Below are 10,420 nucleotides of genomic sequence, written 5' to 3'. Positions count from 1 at the left end.
AACAATGTTATCTTTACTCTATTCACCCAAAGATTATATTGATTCAATCTACCATCATGTACAACATGTATATCATATTTCCAAGGTCTTCACAATAGAATATGACAATAATCCATAGGCATAATATCACACAAAACTTCATCAAAGTAGTTTCCAATCTTAAATTTCACAACACATTATTCACTTACCAGTAACTTATGTTCATTCTTGATCCATGAAACATGATAGGGTTTAGGGTGTCTCAAACTTTGCAACTAAAACTTTGTAACCAATTCCTCTAATGCCAAATTTTTTGAGCTTCTACTTTCAATTATCACTTTTCAACATTTTCCTACCATCTTACATATGTGATCTGCAATCAAAGGATTGAACTGAAGTGTGATCTGTAATCTGCAAGATATGTTGTAAGTTGTATCAGATCAAAAGCCATTATTGTTACTCTCTAGCAATTGTAACAGTTAAAATAAAACCTATGGACTTAGGTTGGTTTAATAGCCATGTTGTAAATCCTTTAACAAGGTGACATTCCCAGTGAATGTTCCAAAGTCCTTTAACCAGGCCCATTCCTAACAATATGGTGAAATCCTCTAACAAGGTCACATTTAACAATGTGTTGTAGCCTTTAACAGGGTAGACCATCAGAAGTGGTTGAAATCAATTGTGCAGTTATTTTGTGAGTATCATCCCCACTCCAGTTTTACCTTCTTATTCCTGGAGGGTTTTTGGGTTATCAAATCCTTAGTGTTATGGTGTGATGCATGTTTACTTTTTATGATTGTTTAATGTTCGATTGCATGCATGATAGTTTCTGTTATGTGCCATTAAGGATTTGTAGAAAAAGTTGCATTAAACATCATTGGACCTTAAATAACTGATTCACCCCCCCCCCCCCCCCCCCCCCCTCTCAGTTATTCTAAAGAATTATAACAACTGGTATCAGAGCGTAGTTACTGACTTAGTTTAAAGGGACTAGAAGCAGAAAAGATCAAAATGCCTAAGAGAGAAGTTCCCAAGCTCAACAAAGACAACTTTGTTGCATGGAAAATCTTGATGAAGCTACATCTTAGATCCATAGGAGATTATTGCCAAAATTCAATTGTTACTAAACATGTTGATCCAACTGGTACTCTTACTGCAGAAGATTTAAAAAACAAACAGGAACACAATCAGACAATGTTGGAAATTGCTTCTGCACTCAACTATGCTAAATTCGATGTTATCAAAGGATGTGACACTACATTCAAGATGTGGAAAGCCCTATCTAACATTTATGGAGGAGATCATAATGTCCAAAGAGCAAAAAGAGAAATCCTCAGAGGAAAGTTTGATGATATGAAAATGGAAGAAAGTGAGAATGTTGCTCAGTATGCCTCTAGAATAAAGGAAGTGGTGAGTGAAATAAGATGTTTGAGTGGTCAATTAGATGATGATACTGTTAATAGTAAGTTCTTAAGAACCTTTCTCCCTATCTATGCTATTAGAGTATCAGCTATACAAGAGCTAAGATGTGTGCCAGGAAACAATCTAAGTTTTGAAGGTATAGTGGGTAGACTCACTGCATTTGAGTTATCTAACTTTGACAACTACAAACTTGAGAATGTTGAATCTTCTTTCAAGGCCAAACTATCATTGAAAGATGTTGAATAGGTGAAATCAAAGAAGGGAAGAAAGATGAAATGTATCCAGTGACAGTAGCACTGATGAGGAAGATATGGAACAATTAGAAGCATTACTAGCTAGAAGATTTCACAGAGGCAAAGGAAAATTCAAAGGTAAGCTACCTACCATTTGTTTCAATTGCAATGAAGTAGGACATATTGCTGCAAGGTGTACACAAAAAAAGGAATACAAGGAAGGAAACAAGTATAAACATAGAAGAGAAGATGATAAGAGAGATTACAAAGACAAAGGCAAGAAATGCTATATTGTTGAAGAAGATTCTGATGATAATTATGATGAAGTTGTTTATGTGGCCATGAAGGACCAATCTAATGAAGAAGAGCCTACAGCACTAGTAACATGTATGAACAAGAATGACAGATGGATCATAGATAGTGGATGCTCACATCACATGATAGGAGACAAAAGTGAGTTTGTTAACTTTACTCAGTATGATAGAAATAGTGTTAGATTTGGTAATGATGCTCCATGTCAAATCAAAGGAAAAGGTTCCATTAAGCTTACATTGCAAATTTCATATGATAATGCATCCTATGTTGAAGGACTAAACTACAATTTTCTAAGTTTCTCACAGTTAGGCAATGTAGGGTGCAAAGTAGAATTTGGAAATAAAATTGCAAAAATCTATGATATTGATGGTAAATTGATAGGAAAAGGAGATCAAACAAGAAATAATATGTTTTATCTTGATATGGAAAATGCTTCTTGTCTTGTTGCAAAATTTGATGATGTGTGGTTATGGCATAGAAGGCTATGTCATGTCAACTTTGATAATTTGGTCAATATCAGTAAAATGAAGAAAGTCAAAGGTTTACCTAAACTAAAGAAGCCTGACAATATCATGTGCAAATAATGTCAGCTAGGAAAGATGACCAAGTCAAGTTTCAAGAGTAAAAACTATACATCTAAAGAAGTACTTGAGTTAGTCCATACTGACTTATGTGGTCCAATAGAAGAACAAAGCTACAAAGGAGATAAATATATAATGTTGTTTTTTGATGATTATTCCAGGATGATGACTGTTATTTTCTTAAAGAAAAAATCTGATGCTTTTCAAATGTTTAAGTGGTATGTGGCTAGAGTTGAAAAAGAAATAGGAAAGAGTTTGAAGTGTCTGAGATCAAAAAGAGGTGGTGAATTCACATCAAATGAATTTGAGACATTTTGCAATGACAAAGGAATCAACAGACAAACATCAACTCCCAGAACTCTCCCAAAAAATGGAATTGCTAAGAGAAGAAATAGATTTGTGATTGACTATGCCAGAACATTAATGATGGAAAAGACTGTTGCTCTAAAATATTGGAGAGAAGTTGTAAGTGTGGTTGTTCATACACTAAACTGATTAGAAGTCAAGAAAAGTACTAGTGCAATACCTTTTGAATTATGGTATGGTCACTCACCCAATGTAAAGCATTTCAAAGTATGTAGTTGCAAATGCTTTATCCTTAAAGATGCTAGAAATGGAAAATTTGATGCAAAAAGTGATGAAGGCATATTCCTTGGTTACTCCACTAGAAGTAAAGCATATAAGTGTTTAAATACTAATACTGACAAAATTATGGAAAGTACAAATGTAAACTTTGATGAGCATGCAGATGTCCAAGTTGAAAAACCAAAGAGAATGGATGACTATAGAACCTTTGTGTATTCTTATGAAGGAATGCCTATTGACAAGGATGCTATCAATCAAATTGGAATTCAACATCAAGTTTCATTTTTAGCCGAGTCACAACCAATGAATACCGAGCTAGATTCAAAAGCCAAGTTGCAAAATGAAGGAAATGCACATTTTGATTCTGAAGTTAGTACACATGAAAGAGATGTAGAATTACCTAACAATGAATTGCATAGTGATCCTAAATCTAAAAGATCAAACATGGAAACAAGGACAGAACCAAGATTATCCAAATATGTGAAGAGACATCACCCTACTGAGAAAATAATTGGTGACAAAGATGCAAGACCAATGACAAGGAATAGACTAAAAAATGAATCATGTCTGTTAAGAAAATTTGAACCTAAAAAGGTGTATGATGCATTACAAGATGGTGACTGGTATAAAGCTATGGAAGAAGAGATTGATCAAATAAAGAAGAACAAAACCTGGAGTTTGGTTCCTAGACCAATTGACAAGAATGTGATTGGCACTAAGTGGGTGTTTAGAAACAAGCTAGATAAGAATGGTGGGATTACTAGAAACAAATCCAGACTAGTATGTAAGGGTTATGCTCAAGAAGAAGGATTAGACTATGGGGAAATATTTGCCCCTGTTGCAAGAATGGAAGGAGTAAGAACTTTACTTGCATATGCTACATATAAAGGTTTTAAAGTTTATCAGATGGATGTAAAGTCTGCTTTTCTGAATGGTATATTGGAAGAAGAAGTCTATATTGAACAACTAGAGGGATTTGTTGATGAGAACAACAAGGATATGTTTTATAAACTACATAAAGCACTATATGGTCTGAAACAAGCGCCTAGAGCATGGTATGAGAGACTTCACAAGTATCTAGTGCAAATAGGATTTGAAAGAACTGATGATAATAGTAACATGTACATCAAATCAGAAGAAGGTAAGGATATTATTATATCTAAAATCTTTGTGGATGTTATAGTGTTTGGAGGAAAGGAAGTGTTTTGCAAAATTTTTGCTGACAAAATGAAACATGAGTTTGAGATGTCTATGTTTGGAGAGATCAAATTTTTTGTTGGTTTGCAAGTACATCAACTAAAAAATGGTATATTTATGACACAATCAAATTACATCAAATAGATACTTAAAACATTTGGATTGGAAGATTCCAAACTGGTTAGCACACCAATGGCAACATGACATAAACTATCCAAAAATGATATCAGCTAAAGTTAATCAGAAAATGTATAGATCCATGATTGGAAAACTACAATATGTTGTACATAGCAGACCAGACATAGCACTAGTAGTTAGAATAGTGGCTAGATTCTCTACTAATCCTAAAGAAAATCATCTCATAGCAGTAAAAAGAATAATGAGGTATCTCAAAGGAACTGATGATTTTGGCCTATATTATAAAAAAAAATGAAAAGTTTGAGCTCAATGCATACACAGATGCAGATTGGGGAGGAAACATTGATGATAGAAAAAGCACAAGTGGAGGAGCATTATTTTTTGGTAAAAGACTAGTTACTTGGACTAGCAAGAAGCAAACATGCACATCTCAGTTCACTGCAGAATTAGAATATGTGGCAGCATAGTCAATTGCACAAACATTGTGTGGCTAACACATCTATTGAAAGCAATGAAAGAAGAGGTAACCAAATCTATGATATTGTATTGTGATAATACAAGTGCTATAAACATATCCAAGAATCCAGTAATGCATGCAAAAACCAAGCATATTGCAATCAAGTATCACTATGTCAGAGAATTGGTAGAAGACAAACAAGTGAAGATGGAGTACATTCACACAAAGGAACAAACTACAGATATCTTCACCAAACCATTGCCCAAGGATGCTTATGAATATCTTAGAGGCAAGTTGGGGGTAATGCCCCTAACTCAAGTAGTTTAAAGCAACAAAGAAGCTACCATGCACCAACAGGAACAAATCATTGAAATATCAAAAGAATGATGCAAAGGATGATAGCAGGAGTAGAAGCTCCAAATCAGTCACAAGCATGGTGACGGAGGGAGAAAACATGAGATGCAAAGGTTATATTTCGCATGTTAAAGATGCTACATCTTTGGCATTTATGTCAAAGAGGGAGATATATGCAAAAAACTGATCAATACAAAGTAAGAGGGAGATTTATGAGGGAGATATATGTGAAAGAGGGAGATTTATGAGAAACTGAAAGGTAAAGATATGGAGATATATGAGATCAGTATTAAAAGATGCAGTAGTCAAGAAGGAAGTAGACAAAAGTAGAAGAAGTAGCAGAAAACGTATAAAATTTTAGTGGTAACTAAGTTGATCAATTGATCAGTTTGGTTTGCCATCAATGCTAAAGAGGGAGATTGTTGGAAATGATTGAAAAGCTCATGAATGAAGAGTAATGGAACTGGTAAAGAATGTTTTCAATCATTGTTTTGTCATTAATGTCAAACTTTCTACTTGCAGGAATGACAATTGCTTTAGTGATCCAAATACTATAAGTTGGTTGATTGACAAGGAGGTGGCAATCAATAAGATGTAACTAGAGTATCTAGAGAAAGGTTGAAGTTATGATGTTTTAATGAAGTATAAGGATTAGCTAAGCCATTGATTAAATAGTGTATTGATGAAATACTCTAAGACATAGAGGATGGACATGCTAAGACACATGATGTAAGGATTAACTAAGTTCTAGTTAGTGTCGAGCAGTCTTCAGGTGCCGAGCAAGAAATAGGTGCTAAGTGAAGATACAAGTGCCGAGCAAGAAACAAGTGTTGAGTGAAGATACAGGTGTCGAGCAAGATATAAGTGTTGAGTACCATAGAAGAAGTTGAGCATCAAAAAATCAATAATGCCAAGTTGTTGCATTATTTTAAAAATTGAAGATTCGCCAGATTTGAGCCAACATGGTAGTTATCTAAAATTTTGTGAATCAGATAGAAGATAAGAATGATGAGTTGCTGGCATAGAACACTATGTAAAACATTTTTGACAAATACAATTGGATTCTAGATGAAGTTTCTAGATAAGAGCAAGGCATGGGATAGATACATTGTATCCTACCTAATCTATTGAAACCCTAAAATTGGAGAGGAAAAATCAAGCAGGAAAGGTATCCCAAATTTCTATTTAAGGAGTCATAAGGACACAAAGCAAAGTGGTGGTCAAGCATGAAAGCATGAACTGCTGAAGAAGGTGCTAAGGTGGAAGAGAGCACAGATACTCTGCTTCGATAGGTGACCACAGATATGATTGCATTGGTATGATGAGTAAGAAGACTCAAGGTGACAAAGCTTGAGATGACAAGTTGACAAAGCTAAAGTGATTAAAGCAAAGCAAAGGATTGAACTGAAGTGTGATCTATAATCTGTAAGATATGTTGTAAGTTGTATCATATCAAAAGCCATTATTGTTACTCTCTAGCAATTGTAACAGTTAAAATAAATCCTATGGACTTAGGTTGGTTTAATAGCCATGTTGTGAATCTTTTAACAGGGTGACATTCCAAGTGAATGTTCCAAAGTCCTTTAACCAGGCCCATTCCTAACAGTATGGTGAAATCCTCTAACAAGGTCACATTTAACAATGTGTTGTAGCCTTTAATAGGGCAAGGCTTTAATAAGGCAGACCATCAAAAATGGTTGAAATCAATTGCACAGTTATTTTGTGGGTATCATCCCCACTCCAGTTTTACCTTCTTTTTCTTGGAGGGTTTTTGGGTTATCAAATCCTTAGTGTTATGGTGTGATGCATGTTTACTTTTCATGATTGTTTAATTTTCAATTGCATGCATGATAGTTTTAGTTATGTGCCATTAAGGATTTGTAGAAAAAGTTGCATTAGACATCATTGGACCTTGAATAACTGATTCACCCCCCCTCTCAGTTATTCTAAAGAATTATAACACTAATAGAGTCCTTACTTTATTGTGAGTGTAAAATCCTTTAATAAGGTGAGACCTAATAGTCTCTTAAGCTTTTAATAGGGAAAACCTTTCACAGAGTTGATCATTTTTTATGATCAAACATTGTAACCTTAACATGTTAACTTTATTGTTGCAACAATAAAGATTTGTGGGTTTCATCCCTACCCCAATTTTGCCTTCATCTTGAAATGTTTCTGGGTAACCAATTCATTTTCCTATATGTTGAACTTTTATGGATGTGATGTATTTCATTTATGTTTTAGCATTACAATTTTATTGATAAATATATTTGATGATTTGGATATGAATTAATGGAATTGGTTTTGAAGTCAAAAGTTTAAGATCCTAATTCACCCCTCCCCCCCCCCCCCCCCCCCCCTTCTCAGTATCTTGTTTCCCATATACTTATTCCAAAAATTGGTATCAAAGTCTAGTTCTCTTGTCAGGAAGCCTAACAGCTTGAGAGGATAAGATCATGAAGATGGAAGTGTATAAGATGGGAAAATCATGAGAATCATATTAATGAAATCCATATTGTGTTACAACAATTAGAGATGGCAAAAGAAGAGATAAGGAAAACCCTAAAGAGAAGAAGAGAGATATCTATTCAGCTAAATGACACTCAATACACAAAAGCTGGCATAGAAGGACTCCTAGATAGTGGAAAAACTAGGAACAATGATGAAGAAATGACAAAAATGCTAAAGAAGAACAGTAACTTGGTGAAAGAAGCAAAAGATCTCAAGACAGAACATGAAATTCAATTAGTTGCACTATGTGACACAATCAAACAAAATAAGAAAGAAATGGAAGATAAGAACATGATTGAAGAAGAAAAAAGGCAGATGGCTAGTAGACTTAAAGAAACATCATTTGAAGTTTAGAAGCTTACAAATAATCATCTTGATATGATAAACCAATTAGTAATTGCAAACCTGAAAACAAACAGAAAATATGTGGAGATCACAAATCTAAGGTTATAGAATGAGAAATTGAAAAATGATTTAAGGCATGAAAAGGAACTCATAGAGAGGATGAACAAACCAAATTAAGCAATTAAACATTTTGAAGACATGATGAAGTCACCTAGAGAAAAAGACACCTCTGGACTTGGATACAACAAACAATCTTCATCTATTAAAGAAGGAGAATCATCTAAAAGTGGAGAACATAGGAATAAAAAATCAAAAGGAAAACCTACATGTTATCACTAAAGAAAAATTGGACACGTGGCCAATATTTACTGAAGAAAACGTGGTAAGAAAATCCTTAAACCTAATTCAAGTGGTAATTGTTTTAATTGCAAGAAAATAGGACATCCAAACACATGAATGTAGATCAAATAACAATGACTCAACCAAAAAGGTATCTAGATTCCAAGGTCATTGCTATAATTGGCAAAAGTATGGACATAGAGCTTATGAGTGCAAACTTAAGAAAAATTCATGTTGGGCACCTAAAAAACAAACTCATACAAAAAAGAAAGGAAACTCCTACAATTGGGATTACAACACATGGTACAATTGTCACTATTGTAGAGAATATGGGCACATTCTAGAGAATTACATCAAGACACATTTTAGAGGAAATTACAAGAAATGGCTAAATAGAGTGATAATATGTTCTAGTTGCCTCAAATTTGGGTACATCAATAAGAGCTACAAAACATAGACACCAAAACCACCACCAATCAATGGAAATGACAAAACAAAAGGAAAGAAGACATAGATAGAGATAGTAAGAGCTGGAAGTAGTAGAGTAGAAGACACTATGATCACTCAATCTGATGGAGCAAGTGATCACGCCACATCTCACTAAAGAAAGAAGGTATGTAGGAACACTATACTCAAAGTTGTATTTTACATTAGTTCCTAACATAAAAGTGATGAAAAGTTATATGTGTATAAATAAAGATGCATTGAGAACTATTCAAATTAGAAAATCAAAAAGTACCGAGCATCAATGGTATAGTCTATGCTGACTGAGCCATGCAGTATAGACTGAGTGATCAAGGAATATTACATACTAGCCAAGTGAAATGGTTGTCACCAAATGAATAACCTTAACCAAACTAAAGTAAAGATTGAGCCATCTATCATACATTATCTAAGTATGAAGACATTAATTAGAGGACCTAAAATGAAAGATTGAAGGTATTTATCAAATTTGAACATTCATTTTTACTCATCAAGTGATTAGAGAGCTCGTGAGAAGATTTAAAGGTGATAAAAGTGATTTTTCTGACCAGAGCAAAGAATCTCAACAAGCTATCATAAAATTTGTGAAGTGAATTAAGTATTACTCTCAGTGCTGAGTAAAGTATCTAGTGAAGGTTTTTTTTTAGAGTTTTTGTTCAAAATATTAGTTCACAATGGCTTCTAGAAGTGAAATGATAAAGGATAGCAGTGCACAAATTATTAGGAATAATCAGAGACCTCTACCAAATTTCAGAAATACAGTCAATATTGAAACCCTTGTTGATGTTGTTGGAGCATTGTCATCAATTCCACTCAGAGTCTTGACTACGAAAGATATTAGATCATGCTATCAATGTAAGATTGGAGAGATTGGAGATTTGAAATTAGGGTAGTATATAACAAGCTATGCATTAATGGGATTATGAAAGATGAATTCAAGATCATTTTTAACAAAGGGCTTATCCATGCCTTAGGATTTCCTAAAGTTTTCAAGATTGAATGGATCAAGATTGTGCTAAGTCGAGTTCATGACATGAAATTTTGGTTGGAAGGTGGGCCAATCAAGATCAACAAGGCAATCATTCAAAGGGTAATTGGGTATCCTACATTGGATTGACCAAAGAGAATAAGGATCAAAACCAATAATGATATTAAAAACTTGACCAAGGAAAATTGGAATGGTCATGGAATGCCAATAAACAACATTAAGGATCCATTAATTGAATTTTTTATTCATGTGATTTCACAAAAGTTCTATCAATCAAGCATTGAACAGTGTACCTTGCATAGCAATTGATTTGGGATACAAAATTGTGAAGAAATATCATCCATACAATCTTTTCAAGCTTCAACTGCATCAACTTACAAAGAACCTAGAGGCAATAAGAAAAGCAAAGGACACCTCTTGTAATTTTGGTTCCCTATTAGTTTGCATATTTATCTATGTACAAAATTATTTTTATACCATTGGAAGGATTGGA

Source organism: Cupressus sempervirens, chromosome 1, assembly GCF_028749045.1.
Source record: "Cupressus sempervirens isolate cs-2001-9-10 chromosome 1, ASM2874904v1, whole genome shotgun sequence".
In the NCBI taxonomy this organism is placed as follows: domain Eukaryota; kingdom Viridiplantae; phylum Streptophyta; class Pinopsida; order Cupressales; family Cupressaceae; genus Cupressus; species Cupressus sempervirens.
This window is presented reverse-complemented; position numbering follows the sequence as displayed.